Source organism: Vidua chalybeata, chromosome 2 (assembly GCF_026979565.1).
Source record: "Vidua chalybeata isolate OUT-0048 chromosome 2, bVidCha1 merged haplotype, whole genome shotgun sequence".
In the NCBI taxonomy this organism is placed as follows: domain Eukaryota; kingdom Metazoa; phylum Chordata; class Aves; order Passeriformes; family Viduidae; genus Vidua; species Vidua chalybeata.
Genome location: NC_071531.1, coordinates 75,109,272 through 75,130,701, shown reverse-complemented (window position 1 = coordinate 75,130,701; position 21,430 = coordinate 75,109,272). Strand labels below are relative to the sequence as shown.

The following is a 21,430-nucleotide window of genomic DNA, read 5'->3' as shown; positions in this document are numbered from 1 at the left end:
GGCTGGTTGGACTTGTTAAAATCCAGAGAATTCTTATGCTAAAGGAGAGATGTCTGAGTCACTCTGACTTTCTCCTGAATTCATTTCTCCTGAATGAATCCTAATTCATTCAGACTTGTTAGAGAAAAGAAGTTAAAGTGAGAATGAGGATGACATAAACCGGATTAGTAAGAAGAGCTAGAGTTGGAGTTTTGCCCCATGATCTCTGAGTCCCTCCCTGAGATCTCATTTCCCTTCCTCTAATTATGCAATCCCAGGAAAGGAGGTTTTTCATGCACCAAACTGTTGGGAAAAGCCACAAAGCTAGATCAGTGGCTGGCAATCCGCTACTCTGATCTTTTCTCCCACATGAGAGTACTCCTGCAGAGGAGGAAACCTTCCCTGGCTACTGTGCAAGGGATTGCTCATGAACTCTCTCCTTTGTGGTAGAGATGGAAGAGATGGCTTAGGAAGCTGTCCAGGCTCGACTGCCATTGATGTGATTTCTCAGAAGGAAGAACCCACAGCAGCAGCCAGCAGGATTACTTGTGAAAGAGTTCAGTTATTGCAAGAGGTTTAAATAAAACACTGTTGACAACAGCAGCAAACAACATCATCAGTTCCCAGTGGGAAAAAATGAAACAGGGAGGTCTACCTGTCTGCCCTGGGAATGTTTCCCATCCTTATGGGAGTCCTGTAGTAACTCAGAATTAGAAGGAAAGATTTTTAAAACTCCTGTAACAAGTAAGACAAACAAACAACCACTTGCAGCTGTGGTTTTTATTTCATTCAGAAGAGTGTGGAAGTCTTGGATACACTTTGCACTCTAGTTGTACAGCCTTGATCAAAATGACAGGTTTTTCTGTAGGTCCATCCTCCCCCTTTGTCATTGGACCATGTCCTGTGGATGTGAGCCCATCATCAGTAATTAACTGCAATCAACTTGCTTGGTCTGTATTGACCAATGGACTGGTATGGAAAATTGACCCCTCTTTGCTCGCTATGTTGATTATATCTGAATTGATTGAGAGCCGGTAGGAAAAATACACATATTTGGGAAAAGAGGCAGAAGCCAGCTCCTCTTGGTAGAAGCTCCATGGCTGTTGGCAAGGGTCAAGGTTCCTCTTACTCATTCTTACTGCCTGGCCTCTTGAATTTTGCTCCCCTTAGTCCCTGGTGACTTAGCTTGACCAAGAGGTACAGAAGAGACCCTCATCCTCATTGTTTATCCCCTGGCCCCCTCACCCCAGTTGCTCCACAGCCTGGTGGATTTGACACTGCTTTGGCTAGTGGGGTCTATGGATTTCAACTCCCTTGAGCTGAGAAGACCTCCTTTTATGCATTTTGATTAAAATTCAGCATCAGGAAAGTAGGCCAGCCCTCTCCGTCTCCTTGAACATTTTCAAGCATGGGACAGTCACAGCTTCTTGGGGCAAACTGTGCCTGTTCCTGACCATAGTAAAGAATTTCTTCCTAATATTTATTCTAAACCTACCCTCTTTCAGTTTAAAACCATTCCCTCTTGTCCTCTCACTGCATGCCCTTGTACTAGATTTCTCTCTCCATGGACAGTGGAGGACGTTTGGGCACTTATGATGGTTTTGTTACCACACTGGGGCCAAGCATCTTCTTTTCAGATATTGTGGAGCCTAAATAGCCCACCCAAGAGAAGTGTGGGCTTTTGTCCATCTGCTGGTATTAGCTGCTCTTGGGTGGTTGTTTCCTAGCAAGCTGCTCACTAGAATTTTTGTTTCTTTTTTATAAATGTTGAGACTCTCGTTGCAGATATTTACTTCACTTTGACATGAAGTCAATATTTAGCTCTTCAATTAATAAATATTTAGGTTTGCTTGGTTCAAATCAATGTATCCTGAGATTTTTCTACTATGATCCATGGTTTAGCTCTGGGGCCAACAAGGGGAAAAACCCTATCATACTTTCAAGACCTGTTGTAAAGGTATTGGTAGATTGAGTTCATTCTGCTACTGAAAGGTCACATCCTCAGCTATGTCGAATGCTACCTGGAGTCATGAAGGTTCATAAGGTCACACAAGGAAAGAAAGAAAGCCCAGGGATTTTTATATTTGTTTTTCTTCTCAGTTTTTTGGAACTGCTTCAATTTGGTATAAAGAAATCAACTTGTAACTGTAAATTGAAGGGCTGTTTGCATCTTTCTAACACCCTGTTGAGATTTTTATTCAGTTCCATGTCTTCAGATCCTAAATACTCAGAGATTTCTTTGTCTCTATTTCCCATATAAAATGGATAGAATCAGAATCCCTTTGAGAAGGTGGAAATCTTTGAAGTCAAAGCCAGCCTGTCTGGCCCATATTTAATCCACCAATTCACACTGAAAGAGTCTGAGTGGTGCATTCAGGAAATTTGCACCCAACTTGATGCTGCAAGATGCTTTGGACATCTCATCCCCAAAGATGTTATTGCTGCATGGGTTGAGGTCCTTTATCCAGAAAAAAAAAGAGAGTTAAAAATTCCCTAGAATTCTGGTCTGTAAAATAAGGCTAATTTACATTGACAAGGTGAGGACCAAGGAGGAATAAGGTAAGAGCTGTGTACTGTGCATACAGACAACAGACACAGATCTTAAGATCCAAACTTAAAGAAAACTTTAGGCTGGAAGAGACCTTTGGAGTTCTTTGCTTCAAGTCTCCAAAGTCCAGCTTTCATCCCAGAAAGCTCTTAAACCCACATAATATTTTGATTTGTTAAAGCTCCATTGACTTCACATCTAGAGGATCATGGGTTTCACTAAGCACCCATGGCCTTTGTTAAATGTGTGGGTGCAAGTCCATTGCTGAAACAAGCCCTGCAGCAACATGTATTGTGGAAAAAAAGGAAACGATAGATGAGATTTAGATGATTTTGTTTTTTGAATGCTGTTGTTGGAGAAATCTGTTGACATATTTGTCTTGCTGCATGAGCAATGAAACCTGGTTTCCTGGTCCCATGAACATTTGCATCCTGCAGTTCTCCCAGTGTCCCCTACAGTTTTGGTCAGGAAAGAGCAGCCTACAGCCATGCTAGTAGGGCCCTGAGTACTGGCTGGTGGACCAGTAGGTGTTTTCTGGCTGATTAGTTGGCTGCTGCCATGAAGGATGAATAAGAAATTGCCTTTCCATTAAGGGACCCATCAAGATAGATTAATTTGCATTTAATTCTCCTTTAATTTGCCTTGAATTCTCCTTTTCCCTGGTTGATGATATTAATGAAACTTGTAGGAACTTCCTACCCCCAGAGAGTGGAAATGACCATTTTCTGAAAGTGGGTGATAATGGCCAACATGCTTAAAAATGTTGATGTTTAAATGCTAGGCAAAAGACCACATAGGCATCATTTTGTTCACAAACCAGGCTAAAAGACAGAATTAACTACAGTCCCAATAAAAGGCAGCATTTTTTTCTATTCTTCTACTTTCTCTAGTCTCATCTAAAATGATTATGAATTTTTTTCTTTTAATTTGAAAGGAATAATTCACCTGTGCAATGAAGCCTTCAAAGCAAGCTTTTAGCCCAAAGCACAAAATCATTACTCGATGAAGTTAGCCTTTAAACAGCCAAATTTCAAAAGAAAATATTGATTTGGTACGCTTCAGCTTGTCAATTGAGAAGATTAAGCACTATAGAGTGGGAAATAGAGACAACAGGAGGCCAGATACTGGGAAAATCTTTCATCTGGTGGAGTTGCCTGCTGAGGGAAACAAGGGATGGCCCTGTCCCTTATACTTTTAAAGTTAGACTAGGATGAGAATGCGAACACCTACTGTCTAATATCTAGATCCTGCTTCTTATAATCTTAATGAAAACACCCGGAGCGGGCACAGCACAGTCTTCCCCCTTTTCTGTCCACTAATCACTCTTCCCCTCCCTTGAAGCTCCCTATAATGTCCATTGCCATGGTAACCGAGCATGGTATGTATCTCAGACAAGATGACATATGCATCTTTTCCTGCTTTAATAGATACTCTGTTTAGGCTGCAGTCTCCTCTGATTGCCCCGTTCCCCAAAGGACATACAAATGCCGACTCCATGAGTTGGCATCTCCATGCAGGAAGAAGCTGCTGTGGGAAACTGTCATTCAAACTTCAGACCTTAAATCTGCGATGTGTTCCTCTGAGGTTTAATTACAGGTACTTTTAACTGAGTGGTAAGGAAATGCTTTTAAAGAAACAATGTTCATTGAGCTCAAAGTGTAATTACCCAATAGATAAACTTGCCTGGAGAAATGGGAGTTATTTCATTCGTAGCTTTGCCAAGCAGGTCAATCATTAAAGTTTAACAAATGAAGCCAGTATTTCATCTCAGCAAGTTTGTCCCAGCGAACATTGATCCATTGGCTGTTTGTTCATGCTCCAAAATGTATGCGCATCAATACCAGAAACCTTGTGAACCAAGGATGGAGTTGTAATGAAACAAGCAGACACTTGTCAGCAATGCTTGGAAGATTTACTTCATCCTTAAATTGAATGAGGTTGGGTTTAGTTTAGATATTAGTTATATAAGAAATTTGTTATGGTGAGGGAGGTGAGGCACTGACAAAGGCTGCCCAGAGAAGATGTGGATGCCCCATCCCCTGAAAGTGTTTAAGGCCAAGATGCCATGGGGATTGGAGCAACCTGGTTCAGTGGAAGGTGTCCCCACATGGCAGGGGGGTTGAAGCAAGATGATCTTAAAGGTGCCTTTCAACCCTCCCCATTCTATGATTCTATGGTATTACAAAGAGTGAGCTTCAGAGAAAGCCCAAGATTTAATGATAAATTCAGAAGCTGGTCTTTCTCACAGAAGAATGTGTGGGATGGCATTAGCTGCTACCAGAGCCTGTCTCCAGCCTTGCAGTCCTTCATCAGCAAACAGACTTCATTTCTGCTGCAAGAGACAAGAGCAGCAGAAGCCCCCACTGACATGATAGCTGGATTAATAAGTAATGGTGCCTTCTGTGAAGAGCAGGAACAGGCCCACACATCTTTGGATGGGAAGAGGATGTAGAGGAAAAGGGCTTGTTGAAGCCCCTGACATCATCCTGAAAGAGAGATTTTTGGAGTCCATTTAAGTTAACAAAATGAATTAAGCATTTATATTTTAGCTTGTAGGGTTCTGTGTTGAATTTTAACCTTTTACTTAAGAAACCTCTGCCATGGTTCAAAGGGCATAAGAAAATGCAAATTTCTGAAGCTTCTTGCATAAAAGAACAATACCCAGGGAGGCAAAGAACCCAGATAAAGAAGCCTCTCTGTCTCTAAGCCTATCAAGACTGTCAGACATACACAGGTAAGCACCAAAGGACCAAAAGCGCACGTGCAGAGAGGAAAAGTTCAAAAGTTCAGTAATGAGGAAGACTAAAATCTTCAGCCTCAGAAGACCCCTGAGACCCCCCCCCCCCCCCCCCGTGCGACCACCACAGCAAACCACGCGTGCCCAGAAGGGTGTGGACCTATTTAGCATGAGAGGTGAGGACAGGCAGGGCCGGGGGTTGAAGATGCATGGAAAAGTTGTGCAATGTATTGCATATGGAACATCTTTGTGAATAAAGGTGTGGGTCAGACTGAAGCTCGGGACACAAGTTTTGGAGAGCTATCTCACTTGTGTCGGGCGCTGACATACATACCCACTTCATAACTACCCCAGGTTGTGGAGTCTATTTATTTATTCCGCGTATCGCTTCAATCCTGACTTAACATCAGCCTTGACAAGGGTGACCTGAGGAAGTCCAGCAATGAGAAGCTGGTTTCATGGTGCAGCAAACAATGGTCCTCTTGTTTTCCCTCCTGAGCACTGAGCTCCATGTGTTGCCTTCCTTTTATTCATCCACTCTGCCTCAAGAGGTAAATGTGTAGGTCAAAGGTGTGACTCTTGACTTTGCTTGCCAAACAGAAAAACTGAATGAAGACAGAGTTGCTCTTTCTAAATGTATGGGGATGCAAACACTGACCATGGAAGGATGAAACCTGCCTCTGTAACACAAGATAAAGTTCCACACAACTGGATATGATGGGGCAGAAAGGTTTTACAGCTGGAAATGTGTCTTCTGTCTCAGGTTGTGGGATTAAGCTAGCAAAGCATAGATATAATGGCCCAGAAGGTTTTGCTGATTTTTTGAGGATTACCATATTTCATATCTGTGGCAAAACCCTACCTATTTGGTCAGTTTCATCTCCATCCTTCACTTCCTGTTACTCTTTCTCTGCCCTCCTGCCTGCAGCAAAGCTCCCCAGGAGATCACTGTCTACCCAAATCTCAAATTCCAAACCCTAAGCCCCCTGTTTTCCTCTGAAGCATACTGATGACTCAGAGTGTTCCAGGGAGCTGCACAGCAAAGAGTGGTCTCCACGGGAGAGAAAAGCTGCATTTCCCTTCTGGCAGTAGTGGAAGTGTCTGAGTTATCCCAAGATAAAAGCTGAGGAATATAAGGCAGCTCTGTTTTACAGGGAGGCCCATTTCCAGGAAGCAGCACTGTGAATGACATATAGACACCTGAAGTGCCACTTTGCTGCGCCAGTGGGGCTTGTGATTATTATTCCTGCTAATCTAAAACTGTGTTTGTCTGTGCCAGCTGTAATGAGGTTGTACTGCCAACAAAGCTCATGTGTCTTGACAGATTAACTTTTCCCCGGAACAATACAATGATTTTCTTCTGGATCTGCCTATAACTTTAAAATGGCTCTGCTCTGCATCTGCTTTTGCCCAAAGACATCCATGGCTCCTTCTGTTTGATACATGCTTCTCTGAGGGCAGGTGATCCAGCTGCCCAGGGCAGTGCTGTAGGTATCTCAGGCTGATACACCTCCATGAAGACACTTGAGTCTCTGAGCCTGTGGTTTTCTACATAGCAGCATTACCGAAGGAATATGCCTTTAAAAACCTTTTCTGGAGGAAGATATCAGGTATGTATGTGCTGCCTGAGAAATACAAATTAATCTTTTAGGTATTTTCTTGCATTTTTCTCTCTCCAATTGCTGTCTTTACTCCTGCAGCAGTCACTTCAGCGATTATTGCAAACTTGTGTAATTGCTTGGTGTCATTTCAATAAGATAAGGATCTTAATGGTGTAACACCCATTGTCATGAGATTCATCTCAGTTTGGGTTGTTACTACACAATGTGGGAAGATGAGGAAACCTTAGCAGCCTTCTGACTTGAAGCCATTACTTAACTTCCTCCTTACTCTTACTGCTCCACAGAGCAACTGTAGTTGCAATGCTTTTAGCTGGAAAATGTCTGATTTTCTTACTTTCCATGGTGCATCTCGCAAAATAAAGATCATCAAAAGCACCTTTAATCACCATCCTTATTCATTTTGTACTCATAGTCAGAGCATGGATATTTAATCTAATCCTTTCCCACACTTCAGCATTTTTCACCGTTTGCTTCCTATGCAATTTGCTTTAACCATTCCTCAATTGCATCCATTGGACTTTCCCCACTGCGCTTTAATATATGTCTTTGTAGTTCCACTGGTGGCAGTAACGTGCATTAGTTTTGAACCCTCCTATTTTCCTTAGTTGTAGGGTGATCTCTAACAGTTCTGTGGCAACATATGTTGCTAAAAGGATGGAAGGGCTGTGTACAGTCATCAGCTCAGAATTGATGCCATTCTTTTTCTTACAAGCCAAACTCTTGGTCTGGGGCGATTGTATCTGGGTAAATTATAGAATCCTTTAGTTGGAAAAGTCCTCTAAGGTGATTGAGGCCAACTTAATCTGGCGCTGCCAAGCTCATCACTAAACCATATCCCTAAAAGCCACATCTAAATATCTTTTAAATCCCTCCAGGGATGGTGATAAGAGTGTTCAGCCACTTGCTCTTTCCATGGCTCCACCTTCTCTCTTACCTTTTCTGGTAGGCCATGAGGATTCCTCTTGGTGCTCTGTTGCTCCCATTGAACACAATCTTTTTCCATCTCAATTTCACACCTTGTTTTCCTGGTGCTTCTCAATAACCTAAAGCGGTTTACTTGCCTTTGGAAATTTTCCTCTGCTTTGTTTTGTGCTTTTGTTTCCACTCTCCCATAATCCTTGGCTCTGTTTGCATTTTCCCTCTAATGCTTTTGTTTTGATGTTTGTCCAGCTCCTCCTTGTTTGCTTAGGCCTCCCAATAAGTTCCCTACTGTGCTCTCTATTGCTTCCTTAAATATTTCCCATCTGGTCTCTACTGAGAATTCTTTATCGTTCAGCACTAATGGCCTGAAATGCTCCCCAAGCATTACCTCCTCTGTCTCTCTCAAAGACTTGCCTTTTAACTTTGCAGGATCAAATTTAACTCCAGTGTCACCCGTCTTTCCCTTGGGCTTTAATGCATTCGTCATCTTTTCAATAAGTAATTCATGATCGCTGCTGCCCTTCAGCATCGCTATAGACTTTCACATCCAGCAGTGACTCTGTTGTGCCTTTTCCAGATAATCATGTGGTCCATCTGTTTCAGTGTGTAACCAGCTGGTGACCCTGTGCAAGTCCATGAGGGACCCAAATGCCACCAGTGACCAGACTATGCACCCCACATCAACTGCTTCTGCTTCTTACCTGTCCACCTCCTCCCATATGGCCCAGCATGTTCTTTTGCTTATTTCTGTTTTCCTCCTCTATGTTTCCAACTTTAACCTTCACAACTGCTTCATGAGCTAAGGCCTTGTTTCAGACACCATATTGATAAAATTTATATTTTTGCTTCCCTGCAACTTATTTTGGTGCAAAACAGCAAATCATAGCCAGGCAGAGATCACTGAAGGCTGCAGTAAATATTGCTGTGATGATCCTGTCAGGCATGAGTTTCCTGTTCACAGAAATCCTTACACTTTTTGCTCACAAAGGCAATATTACTCATCTGGAAAAACAAACAAACAAACAAACAACCCCAGAAATAAGTATGATATCTGAATTACCTCTGTGTCCAGGGTGTCTGGTTTGGCAGCTGTGGATTTATTGCTCAGCTGTGGTGCTCACTGGTCTGGGGTGAGAGGGAGGTCCAGGTGCCCATCTCAGAAGCCATGTGGTATCTTCAGCCACCCCAACCTCCATGACTGTTTCCATGTGTTTGGGTCATCAGTCAGATTGAATTGCAAAATTTCTCCTGCAACAAGTTATGGATATAATACCTGGTGATGCCTGTTTGGTATATGTGAAAGCCTCACGATCCTTTGCAGGACTTGGTGGCATGGGTGCCACCTTCATAGCTTGCCTTCAACAAATGAAGTTTAGATTGTTTTGACTTAAAAATCTAACTTTTCCTCTACTTACATACACTATTCAGATATGTTGAAGTGAATTTCTTTAGCAGATGATACAGCTGTTTTGATTTGATTTGATTTGATTTGATTTGATTTGATTTGTTTTGTTTGTTAATTTTTTTTGCTTAAACAAATATGTTAAATTTATTTAGTAATATTTGATGTAACATTTTTGGGTCATTGCCATCCATCACCTACATATGGAGACACTAAGCATCTGTATCCTAGCACAGAAGCAACCTGTCTTCCTCTAATTTTTAAGATATGTAGCAAAATGTTTATTGAAATATCCTGAGGTAGAAAACACACTGAACAGAAAGGCTATAAAATGATTGGGTTGAGTTTGAAATTAAGGTGCCTACATTTAGATTGTCTGTATTAGGTGTTTGTGTGTGAGATGTACATCTGAGCTCCCAAAGCAGGGAACAGAAACACAGTTGCTGCCCAGGTACAACCATCCAGTGCTATGTGAGATGCTGGCTGGGCTTTCCTGCTGTCCTACAGCTGCCACTCCCGTAGTGCACAGCAGCGAATAGGTCTTGTATCATGTCACCTGGCACCACAAGGATGTGTCAGACACCCAATACCACCTCAAAAGGCTGTTGTTGTTTTCATTTGCACTAGCTCAGCCTCTAAGCAGCCCCATCAATGTAGTCTAGATCCAGCTAACCAAACAAAGGTGCTGGGGTTTAGAGGCAACTGAATCCCTTTGCAGCCCTATTGACTGTGCAGACCAAAGCTCCTCAGGTTGTGGTGCACCCTCACGTGCCACAGAGACATTTATGTGCCTCACCAAGGAGCAACAGGGAGGTCAGCTGCCTCAAAGAATGATGTCATCAGCTTAAATTAACCTTCTTCTGTTACCATCCCAAGACATCAAGAGTTTTCATTTAGAATGGACACTCAATAAAAATTTTTAGTAGCTCATTGTAGAATTCTCCCAGAAACAACCAAACCCAAATCACCATTGCATTACTCCTAGTTTTGTCATTTAAACCACGGCAAAACCATATGAGACGTGGCCAGAATGGTGGTCTTTGGTACTCCTTTTGCATGGTGCAAATGAGTAAGTTCAGGGTGATTCCCACATCCATGGAAATGTTCAAGTCCAGTCTGGATGGGGCTCTGAGCAACCTGCGCTAGTGCTAGGGGGTTGGAACTAGGTGCTCTTCAAGATGCGTTTCCGAGTCAAACCATTCTATGATTTTATTAATTCCCTAAGAATTTCACTGGGAATTTCCTATTAGCCCCAACTGTTATCCTGGCAGGCAGATACTCCTTGGGATCCCAGACTGTAGAGTTCAATGTGCACAGCAAACCACAAAGACCAGTGATTCCTGATGGCATTTCTGAATAACTGAAGCCCACCTGAAAACACTGTATGGAGGAAAGAGTTGAAATGTGACAAGCAGAGCATGTTGTCCATCTTTCATCACATTCAGTGTAGAAAAATCAATGTGCAAATGGTGTTTCTCAAGAGAAGTACATCAAAAGCGAGTGGTGCAAATCTAGATCATCTGTGATCTTTCTGCGATTAGAGTTAGTTCTCTTTTGTGAACTGCTAATGCCAATGTGTATATTGATTGAAAATCCCCTTCCCTCCTTTACAGCTAAAATATTCCTGCTGTGGGACTAACTAGGGCTGAAATAGGACAACAAAGGATGAAACCATCTGTAGCTAATGTTTTTTCTTAACCAACCATAGCCAATGATTCAGAGATCCCAGAGCTGAAAGGATCTACCTTAAATGATTATCTAGGATAATCATTAAGTTTACCTGCTGCATCATTAAAGCAATATAATTTCACTTATTATGAAGCTCACAAATATGGGACTGACTATAGCAGAGCATTTCTTCTAAGGCACTTCCACTCCTGACTCACAGCCTCTTACAGTAACACTCAGTACTGCTATGTTAGTCAATAGTTATGAGAGAAACTGATAGACTATTCTCAAAGATGCATTGCTTGGAGTCTGCATTTAGGAAAATCAATGGCATTTATCAAAATGCCAAAGCAACTCTATAGCACGTAACAATCAGTAAAACCATGGTCAGACTGGGAAGATGCCAACATATGATTTCCTCTTCTGGTGATTTTCTTGAGTGTTCTTTTCTGCTTATAACCTTGAGTGACTTGTGCTTCTAAGCCATGTCCTGCAAAGCCAAGATACAGATTTTTTTTTGGCTTGGACTGCAAGATGGTACAGACCAGTCCATGGTTTGCTTAGACTAGCTCTTCCCCAGGCCAAGTCTTCTCTGAAAAAACAGTTTTTCTCTTAGATGAATTTACATCTTGTATGAGTGTTTTAAACAAACACTTCCATTTTCCTGAGCTGCAGTTCACAGATCCTAAAACTGAGCCATCCCAACAGATGCAGGAGAGAACTCAAGGCCCTAATGGCATCCGACCATTTGGACTTCCATATGCAAGGCACTGGTAGCTCAACACTTAATGCTGATGTGTGTTGTCTGGGATGGTGAGGTTGACAAGGAAGGTTCATGCATTCCACAAGAAGGGACTTCAGTGACACTTTTCCATTTTCCTTCAAAATATGTTAAAAGTAATAAAGCATAACATCAAAAGTAGAAGCTTTCAAAGAGGTTTATGGGCATCTGGCCTGTCTCCTAGTTAAACAGATGTTGATATACAAATTCCAAGGTTTGGAAAATTCCAGCTCTTTGCAGAAATGCAAAGTAATTGGTCTAAAGTCCAAGAATTTCTTTCCCTGGGACTTGAGTATTTAACTCTCCTATCTCCACCTCAGAACTCCTAGGACTGATCCACAATTTAAATTTTCTAAAACGCTTATATCACACCATGGGACAAGCTTTATGCAAGTTCAGTGTAATTACATCTAGGAAATTCACTACTAGTTAGAAGACTAAAATTAGCTGTATCCTGAGCAGCATCAAAAGAAGTGTGGCCAGCAGGTTGAGGGAGATGATTTTCCCCCTCTACTCTGCTCTGGAGTGCTGCATCCTGCTGTGTCCCTCAGTATAAGAAGGACTTGGACCTGCTGGAGCAAGTCCAAAGGATGCCAGGAAGATGTTCAGAGGGCTGGAGCACCTCTCCCAGGGAGTCAGACTGAGAAAGTTGGAGTTGTTTAGCCTGGAGAAGAGATGGCAGTGGGGAGACTTTAGAAGCCCTTCCAGTACCTAAAGGTGCTACAAGAGAGCTGGAGAGGGACTTTTGACAAGGGGGAAAGGCTTTAACCTCACAGAGAGTAGGTTTAGATTAGATATTAGAAAGAAATTCTTCCCTGTGAGAGTGATGAGGCACTGGCACAGGTTTCTCAGAGAAGCTGTGGCTGCCCCGTCTCTGGAAATGTTTAAGGCCAACTTGAATGGAGCTCAGGTGTAGTGGAAGGTGTCCCTGCTGGGGATTAGATGAACTTGAAGGTCCCTTCCAACCCAAACAGTTCTGTGATTCAGTGGAATAACTGTGAAGGCATGTAGTGGAGATGCTTTTCCCATGTTATCCTGTTCCCAGTACATCACTTCTGTGATGCCACCCCCAACTGCAGCACGAAGAAGGGCTCCAGGTGGTGTAATATGAGAGGAGAAGCCTATGGCATGAAAAGACTGACAGACCAGAACTTACTTTTTGTTTAAATTTATTGCAGCCAGAGTTTTTGATCTGTGCAAACTCAACCCCTGCTGTAATTCCCTCCAGCCTTAGGGGAAGAAGTGGGAAGAGGAAGATGGCATACAGTTTTAGAACCAGCGTATCATCTTTCTCGTAGTCACAGATTTTAACACTGAAGAGACATTAACTATCACCTTTATTGTCTTCCCTCAAGGCCCAGAAGTCCCATGCTCTGAGGTGAGCTTGTTATCAGCACCTAGGATGTTGTTTCATTCCTAAGTAAACACGGCAATGAAATAAGCATAAAATCTCAGTGGCAACTGAACAACAACTTTTTTCGTCTCTCAACCTCCCCCCAAATGCTTATACAATTGAAAATGAAATTGCACCTCTGGGCTGAGCTGTAGCCATTCTCCTCAGAGGCCCTTTCAATACAATTGGCAAGGAATGGGGTCTGCTGGCAAGCCTTAGTCAGCTCATGTTTGCAAAATGCTTTGGAAATGAAAACTGCTGCGCAGCACTGAGTCATGCAGTTGTGACTGGAAAAGTGGAGTGTGTGGAGCTTAGGAATGCATCTGGATGCCTTGTGGAGAGAAACTGGGGCCTGTGGGTTAAGTGTAGAGTTCATATTAGCAACCATAACCAGGACTGAGCACTGGGGACTTCAACACTATAGACTGCTCTTGGAAAAGTGAAGTTTTGGGTGGTTTTGTCAGCAGAGCAACCTGTTTGGGGCTGACAGGCATTGTGCTTTGGTCATATATTCTGCTCCCCAGGACAATGGCAGAAGCCTCGCTGTGTCCTCTGGAGGGAAGCACTGCTGCTCTGGATTAATGCTAACCTTGCCCAAAGGGAATTCATCTCGTCAGTAAAACCAAATATTTAGAGAAAGACAAACAAAACCAAGTAATGTTTCCATACCCAGGACAGTTGTCATCTCCCATATTGCCTGACTGCCAGAGTAAATGGTACCCTTCCTATCTCCTGTGCCCACTGCTCTGTTGGTGATGAATCCCATCTGATGGGTGAGAAATTGGGGCAAAAAGGCCATTTTCAGGCCTCCTTTTCTGATGCTTCAGCTCAATAAGTGAGAAGCCAATCTGCCATTTCAGGACTCACAATAACCCATGAGTGGATGAGTAAATTGATGCTGTAGGTGCCTCCTTTGTGTGTCTTCTCCATTTCTTCCAAAGGAGCTGACCCAAATATGCTATAAGCCACTGGATTTGAATCTGCACTTTAGGGAACCTGATAGTCTGTCTTTACGCTGCTTTTCTTCCAGTCATATAGTTCTGCACTTATTTTTCTTTGTTTTTCAAGGTGGTGGAGGGGGAAGAGAGAGAGAGAGGAGAAAGGCCAACCAGGGGAAAATAAGGTAGGTGCTTCTTTTGCTTTCTCTGTGCTATTGTGAGCTGCTCCAAGCAAACTTCCATCTGAAATATCAATTTGGGTTGATCCTTCCCTCTGTCTGCAGGGAGAGGTCTCTGTTAGCCAAACGATTATTCTTGGAATAATAAAAACTTGCAGCTGGAACCAGGAGCCTGGCTGATGCAGACAATAAATCCAAGGAAGGCATACAGAAAGAAGAGATTGCTTTGTCTTGCCATGCTCAGAAATCTCGCTGGCTGCGTGGCTGTGTTCTTTCACCCCCATGCAGATCAAACGCTTCAAAATTAACCCAGCTGCTGACATGGAATAAAGCAAGAATGTATAGAAGGAAAGCTTTACCTGAAGTAACCAGGGGTGCTTTTAGCAAGAGAGGAAGGTAGGCAGCCTGCAGCTTGCAGCCCTCATGTAACAACTTGTGTAAAGACTGAGGAATTGAAACAGAAACCAAAACAAAAATACCATCCTGTAGTACTCTGCAGATATGGGGATCTCCTAAGTTTTGTCCTGACTAATGCAGAGAACAATATCCCAGCCGATACTGTTACAGCAGAACTACATAAAATCAGCAAGCTGGGATGCTTTCAGAATGCATTAAAGCCTAGAATTCCCTTAAATGTGGGCTTAAATCCATTCCCTGCTCAGCAAACTGATAGCTGCAATGTGTGTGATTGCCTGATCCCCAAATCCTTTTCATACCCAAGGGTCTCAAGACCTTTGCAAGCATTAATGTGACAAAAGTTGACTCATCAATACATATATGAAGTACAATACAGCATCTATCAGAATCCCTACCAGATCTCTTCAGCTTTGGAGCACTAGGATGTGGCCAGGAAAGCCTGGTTGGGGTCTAGGAAATGACGGGTGAGCCTAAGAGAATTAGGTGTCTGATGTGTTTGACTGAACTTAGGCTCTTACCTTCATAAAGAGAGTGGAGAGAGAGTCTTCTCTTAAATTTAATGATGCCCAAAGTCAGTATATATGCTGGTGAAGATTTTGATCCAAAGGTGCTGTGAATCCTCATCATTAAAGGGTCCAACTCACCAGGAAAATGTTTTTTTCAATCCACTACTCAATATTTTCCAGACTAGCAGGGGCAAGCTGCCCCTTCCCTCTCCTCAATCCCTTTGGAGCCAGATGCCCCAGTATGGTTAAACATTTGAGGCACAGGGATTCTCACTGCGGTGCTGTGTGTCTGAGGCAGGCAGTCTGCTTCAGGGCCTGGCAGAAGAGCCAAATTCCTTGGCCTGGCCCTCAACCACAAGTTCATCTTCATATACCAGGAGCAGGAACATTGCTCCCAGCTTTTCACAGAGCCAGAGCTGCCACTAGATACCAAATCAAGAATAAATGAGAAACAGTCACACATATTTTTGTTTTCGAGGCCAATGCACACAAAGACATTTTGCTTTTGCAGCCACAAAATTCTGCCATTTACAAAGAATTCCTTGCATCTCCTCTAACACTCACTGTTCTCTTTTCTTCTTACCCCCCTCCTGTGCTTTATGTTCTTACTAACCTTCCCTCATCACATCCCAGAGAAAAAAGCAGGAACAAAGCATATCCATACCAAATCCCTGGCACCCTGGAGGCAAGTCAGATCTGTGTATTGGTATTTTGGAGACATGCATGAAGAAAAGCCCAGATGGACAGGGGTTATATCTGATTCAATCCAGATGCTCCTGTCAAGTCCAGAAGCAGAAGGGAAAAAGAGCTTTAGCTGTTCAAGATTCCTCCTTCCTCCCTACTGCACCAATACTGACACCATTCCCACCATTGTTCTCCTCTGCCTTCTCGCCCCTTTGCTCATATTTAGTAAGATCTGAAATGCAAAGACCTTCAGTGCCAAAAGGATGGAAATAGAGGAGGGATTAGCTGGAATAGGAGGGCAGCTGTTAGAAGGTCTCTCTATTGGTTCCCATCCTTTCTTGCAGTCCTAAGGAAGAACTGGATCCCACTCTAAAACAAAGCTCCAGAGCCAAGCACTGGTTACCAACAGAGCCCGGCCAGAGCTCATCTCTACCAGACTTGGGCATCTCAGAGCCTGCTCAGCTCTATTTCCAAGTTTGGTGCAACTCTCTGCACACACATTTTAGGTCACATCACCTCTCACTGATTCCTTCAAGTGCTATTTCTAAGTGACAGAAAGAAAAAAAAACCCTGATGTTCATCTTTCCTTACTAGACCCTGCCCTGATACCTCTTATACACCAGTCCTCACTGTTTTCAATACTCAAACATTGTGTGTTTTTTACCCTGGCACCTTTGTGTAAACTGATACCAATCTCAGCAAGCTCTTTCTCTTGGTTTAGTTTGCCAAACTGAAATTTGAGAAATTCAGACCTTAAGAAAATAGGAAGAGCAGTGGAAATTCCCCAGGGAATAACATCAAAGAGAGAAGTGGGAGGTCCTCAAACACAAGAGTGGGGAGACTTCCCACCAGACACAGTTTCATCTGACCAGCATCAAGGAGTTTGCTTTAGGATCTTAGATAAAATCCTCCTGGTGTCTGTATGAATCTAAGAATGGATATATATTATCTGTAAAACATGAATGCACTCTGTAGGCTGATTTTAGGAAGAAAAACCTAACAAGAAATGAACAAAATTAATGAACAAGCTCTGAACGTGACCACAGGAGGTATTTTAATCCTATCAATCCTTCCAATAACTCCAGGACACTCACTGGGAACCTCTCCATTGCCACTGAATTTATGGGAAAGGATTCAGTTAATGCAAGAACAGCACAAGTGATAGGTAGAAACGGAGGTGGATGGATGAAGGCAGGGAGGGAGGAAAAGAGAGAGAGCATAAGCAGTTGTGATTTTATTACTTCTGACTGCGTCACCCAGACTCTGAGTAAAACAAGATCAAAACCCTTCACTAATCTGTACAGCTCCACATGTGTAGAAGTGTTAAGACAAACACTGGAAAATTCTTACACAGGGGTTTTGCTTTTCTTTATAGAAAATATTTGCAATTCTTAGGTTCTTAAATCTGAGAAGAGCCATGGCTGATCCCTTCCATTCCAAAAGGAAAGCTGCCTTTTTCAGGTGGTGAAACAGACTCAAGTACCCAAGCTGAAAACATATACCATCAAATGCTAGAGCAGGTGTAGGGTTCCCAGCCCATAGTGTCTGTCTGAAATAAGGAGATAAATAGGTTAAATATGCCTCTTTGGTAAAACATTGCAAAGAAAGTATAGAGTTCTCATTTGCTTCCTGTATTTTGATTGCTTTTTACTTTTCATTGTCAAGTCATGAAATCATATAGAGTTTTCAATATTTGGTGAAACAAGGAGGGACATCAATAAAACTTCCATACTGGAATTCTAGAGGACAGACTTTGGCCTGTTTAAGAGACTTATTTGGAGAATACCTTGGGAAGCTGCCCTTAAAAACAAAGGAGTCCAGGAAGAATGGGTGTGCTTCAAAACAGAAATCTTGAAGGCACAGGAACAGACTGTCCCTATGTGCTGAAAGATGAGCTGTCAAGGAAAACCACTAGCCTGGATGGGCAAGAAGCTTTTGAAGGAACTAAGGATAAAAAGGAGGGTGTATCACCTTTGGAAGGAGGGTCAGGTATCTCAGGAAATGTTTAAGGGAGTTGCTAGGTCATGTAGGAAAAAAAATAGATAGGCAAAAGCCCAGTTAGAACTCAATCTGACCACTTTTGTAAGGACAATTAAAAATATTTTTATAAATACATTAATCGCAAAAGGAAGGACAAGGACAACCTCCATCTCTAGTAGATGTGGCAGGGAATTTAGTAACTAAATATGAGGAAAAGGCAGAGGTACTTAACACCTTCTTTACATCGAATTTCAACAGAAAAAACAGGTTGTCCTCAGGATGACTGTGCTCCTGAGTTGGTAGATGGTATCAGGGAGCAGAATGGGCCTCCTGTTATCCATGAGGAGGCAGTCAGAGAACTGCTGAGACACTTGGATGTCCATAACCTATGGGCCCAGATGGGATCCATCCCAGGGTGATGAGGGAGCTGGCAGATGAGCTTGCAAAGCCACTCTCCATCATTTACCAACAGTCCTGGCTCACTGGTGAGATTCCAGAGGACTGGAAGCTGGCCAGTGTGACACCCATTCACAAAAAGGGTGGGAAGGAGGATCATGGTAGTTATAGGCCTGTTAGCCTGACCTCAGTACCCAGTAAGGTGATGGAACAGTTTATACTGAGTGTCATCACACGTAACTTACAGGATGGCCAGGGTGTCGGACCCAGGCAGCACGGGTTTAGGAGGGGAAGGTTGTGTTTGACCAACCTGATCTCCTTTTATGACCAAGTGACCCGCCTGGTGGATGCAGGAAAGGCTGTGGATGTTGTGTACCTGGACTTCAGCAAGGCCTGTGACACTGTCTCCCACAGCACACTCCTGGAAAAGCTGGCAGCCCACGGCTTGGACAGGAGCACTCTTCGCTGGGTTAGGAACTGGCTGGATGGCCGGGCCCAGAGAGTGATGGTGAACGGTGCTGCATCCAGCTGGGGACAGTCACCAGTGGTGTCCCTCAGTGGTGGACTTGCCCCTTTGTGCTGGGGCCAGTTCTGTTCAATGTTTTTATTGATGACATGGATGATGGGATCAAGTCCACTATCAGGAAATTTGCAGATGACATCAAGTCAAAACCTGCCTGTTCTCAGGCCTTGGGACACAGGCCTTGAAGCCAAAGATGGGAAACATGCTCACCTTTGGATGGTTTGGCTGATAGTAGGTCATGAGCTCTTGTGTCATAGAGCCATAGAATCATAGAACTGTGGAATCATAGAATGGCCTGAGCTGGAAGGGATCTTCAAGATCATTTCATTCTGAAACCCCTGCCATTACCAGAGACTCATTCCAATGGACCAGATCGCTCAAAGTCCCATCCATCTGAGCACTATTTAGAGCCAAACTGGGTGGGTAGGTGCCTCCTTCAACTACAGCAGTCTCCTATCATGAACACCTGTGGAAGTTTTGGGGCTCTCCAAAACATAGCAAGCACCTCACCAGGAGTGCTCAGGCTGTTCTGAATTAGTAAATAGACACCTCTCCTGCTGCTGGGGAGACAACCATGGCTCTGAGTTAACTGAGCAAAGACACAATGCACAGAATAGGAGAATATTCAGCTTGGTGGTTTTGGCTCAAGCATTTTTCTCATGCCAATAGCCTTTCAGAGCTGACTTCAGAAGGTACCTCCTGGTTGTACCTTAACAGGAACTTCAGCTCAGGTAAAAAGCTCTCTAGAGGAATGAAGAAAGGATTCAGCCCCACCAGAAGTTGGTAAATGTGAACTTGGGTGCCTAATTCAGTTTTGAGAATCTTTACACCTCCTTTTTGTGCCTCTTTGCACAGGGGAAACCTGGCTATATGCTGACCACAGTGGATGTCCTGCAAAGCTCTTCTCTAAGAAACACCTCTTCTGTCTCTCCTCATATTTTATCCTTGAAGGAGAGCTTTTGCTTGGATCAGAGAAGAGCAGAACAGGTCGAGTCCAGGCTTAGAGTGAAGGTCAGAAAAAATGCTGCTTTTTTAAAAGACTGACATTTTCTCATTATTCTCTCTGCCCCTTTCACCTTTCATAGGACAGTTCAATATTACAGCTTTCTGTTAATTATTCATCCCAGCCTGTATTTGCTTAGGTAAAGTTCACATCATGAATTGCCTGAACCCACCTGATCTGGTCTCCCTGGGTTGTAAATTGGCAAGAGCTGAGACAGTGGCGACGAACGACGACCACAATGAACAGGCAGCTCTTACTTTCTTATATAAGCAGTTTCAGGACATTTTGCAATGGTTTCAAGCACGCATGAACTTTGCTTCCCATTTTTGCCTTCACTGTGCCTGGCCGTGGCATCACCGTGTTCCAGAGGAGTTTATTAGGTCTAGACTTAAATTATGGGTGTCATATGAGTGAAATAAAACACAAGTTAGTGAGGTAATGATTAAAGAACAATCTCAGGCCCTGCAGGTCCCTTTTTTCCTTGTAGGATGAGTTGCATGGTGAGATGGGGCACGGGAGAAATACAGGGTGCGTGGAAAGGGGGTGACTGGAGAGGTCCCTTGGATCTTTCACCTTTCATGCAGTGCCTCTCCTGGGTACCCCAGACTGGGAATGGCAGAGTCCCAGGAAGGGGATACCAGGGCATGGAAATGAGGTTCCGTGTGGGTTTCGAGAGATTGTGAGCTGAGCTCCAATTTTCCTGGTATTTTACACTGGGCTGTTCAACCTGATTTAACTTCATAGGAGTCACATAAGCCTTGTTTAAACACTTTAAAGAGGAGTAACATCACTGGTTTCAAGAGATGTACATCAACAGAAAGCCAGCACAGACAAAATGAATGAATCCAGCCCCTGAAGCATCTGGGACTAATGCACTGGAGTAGGAAACATCTGCTTTACATGAAGAAGGTCAAAAGGGGCTACTAGCCAGGAAAGAAATTTGTGATCATGGTAAAAATATCCCTGAAATGTCTGAACAGGCCTTAGTTAGGAGCAGAAGAGACAGCAGTGATGAAGCTGTATTGCATTCTGAGGGCAACACTGCACATTAGATGCTTGGTGCTAACTGCTCTAAATAGTGCTCTATCCTGCTTGGAGGAGCAATTTGACATCCCAGGCACTTTGGTGTGATTGCACCATAGGCAATGACAGGAGTTCTTAATCATTGTCTGAGCTTGAAGGTAGAAGGTAATGGAGTGTCAGGACTGTGGGAAAGAGCATCCTCTGGAATTAGACATGGTCAACATGCTGTTGCTGCTGTAACCAGCCCTGCTGGAGTGAAGGGACATTAGATTTCTGTAAGCTTCACCTCCCTGAAGGAAGGTTGTAGCCAGGTGGGGGTTAGGTCTCTTCTCCCAAGTAACAGGTGACAGGACCAGAAGAAGTGGCTTCAAGTTGTACCAGGGCAGTTTACATTGGATATTAGGAAAAAATTCCTCCCCAAGATGTCGTCAGGAATTGGAACAGGCTACCCGGAAAAGTGGGGGAGTCACCATCCCTGAAAGTGTTCAAATGCATGTAGATGTGGTAGTTGGGGACAGGGTTTAGTGGTGGGCTTGGCAGTGCTGGTTTATAGTTGAACTTGATTGCCTTGGAGGTCTTTTCCTTCCTAAATGATTCTAAGACTCTAACCTGAAGGTTGCCCAGTTGCAGCTCCAGCCTACAGGTTGAACAATACCCATGTGCAAATCTTGGGATGGTACTGTACAAGAGATGAAGGCATGATGAAGCAGGGTTCCCTGACTCCTGGCCC

The 21,430-nt window shown here is 43.4% G+C and overlaps 1 protein-coding gene and 1 long non-coding RNA gene across 10 annotated transcripts in view; one reads left to right on the top strand and one right to left on the bottom strand.

The window, feature by feature from the left end:
• The window catches only part of TSKU (tsukushi, small leucine rich proteoglycan), a 37,013-nt gene extending 18,161 nt beyond the window's left edge, over positions 1-18,852 (bottom strand). The window contains exons 1-3 of one of the 8 annotated variants that reach the window (XR_008429413.1): positions 18,528-18,852; positions 8,929-9,055; positions 8,665-8,809 (exon numbers count right to left, since the gene is read on the bottom strand). The gene's annotated coding sequence lies outside the window, so the exon portion shown is untranslated. The other 7 variants (XR_008429412.1, XR_008429417.1, XR_008429414.1 and 4 more) reach the window with 7 other exon arrangements.
• Positions 18,853-18,991: 139 nt separating this feature from the next.
• LOC128783891 (uncharacterized) lies at positions 18,992-20,144 on the top strand. Of its 2 annotated transcripts, none has more exons than XR_008429263.1 (3): positions 18,992-19,405; positions 19,530-19,685; positions 19,817-20,144. It is a non-coding gene; the product is annotated as an uncharacterized LOC128783891 (long non-coding RNA). The 2 variants fall into 2 exon arrangements; XR_008429264.1 differs by having other exon boundaries at positions 19,802-20,144.
• The last annotated feature ends 1,286 nt before the right edge of the window (positions 20,145-21,430 follow it).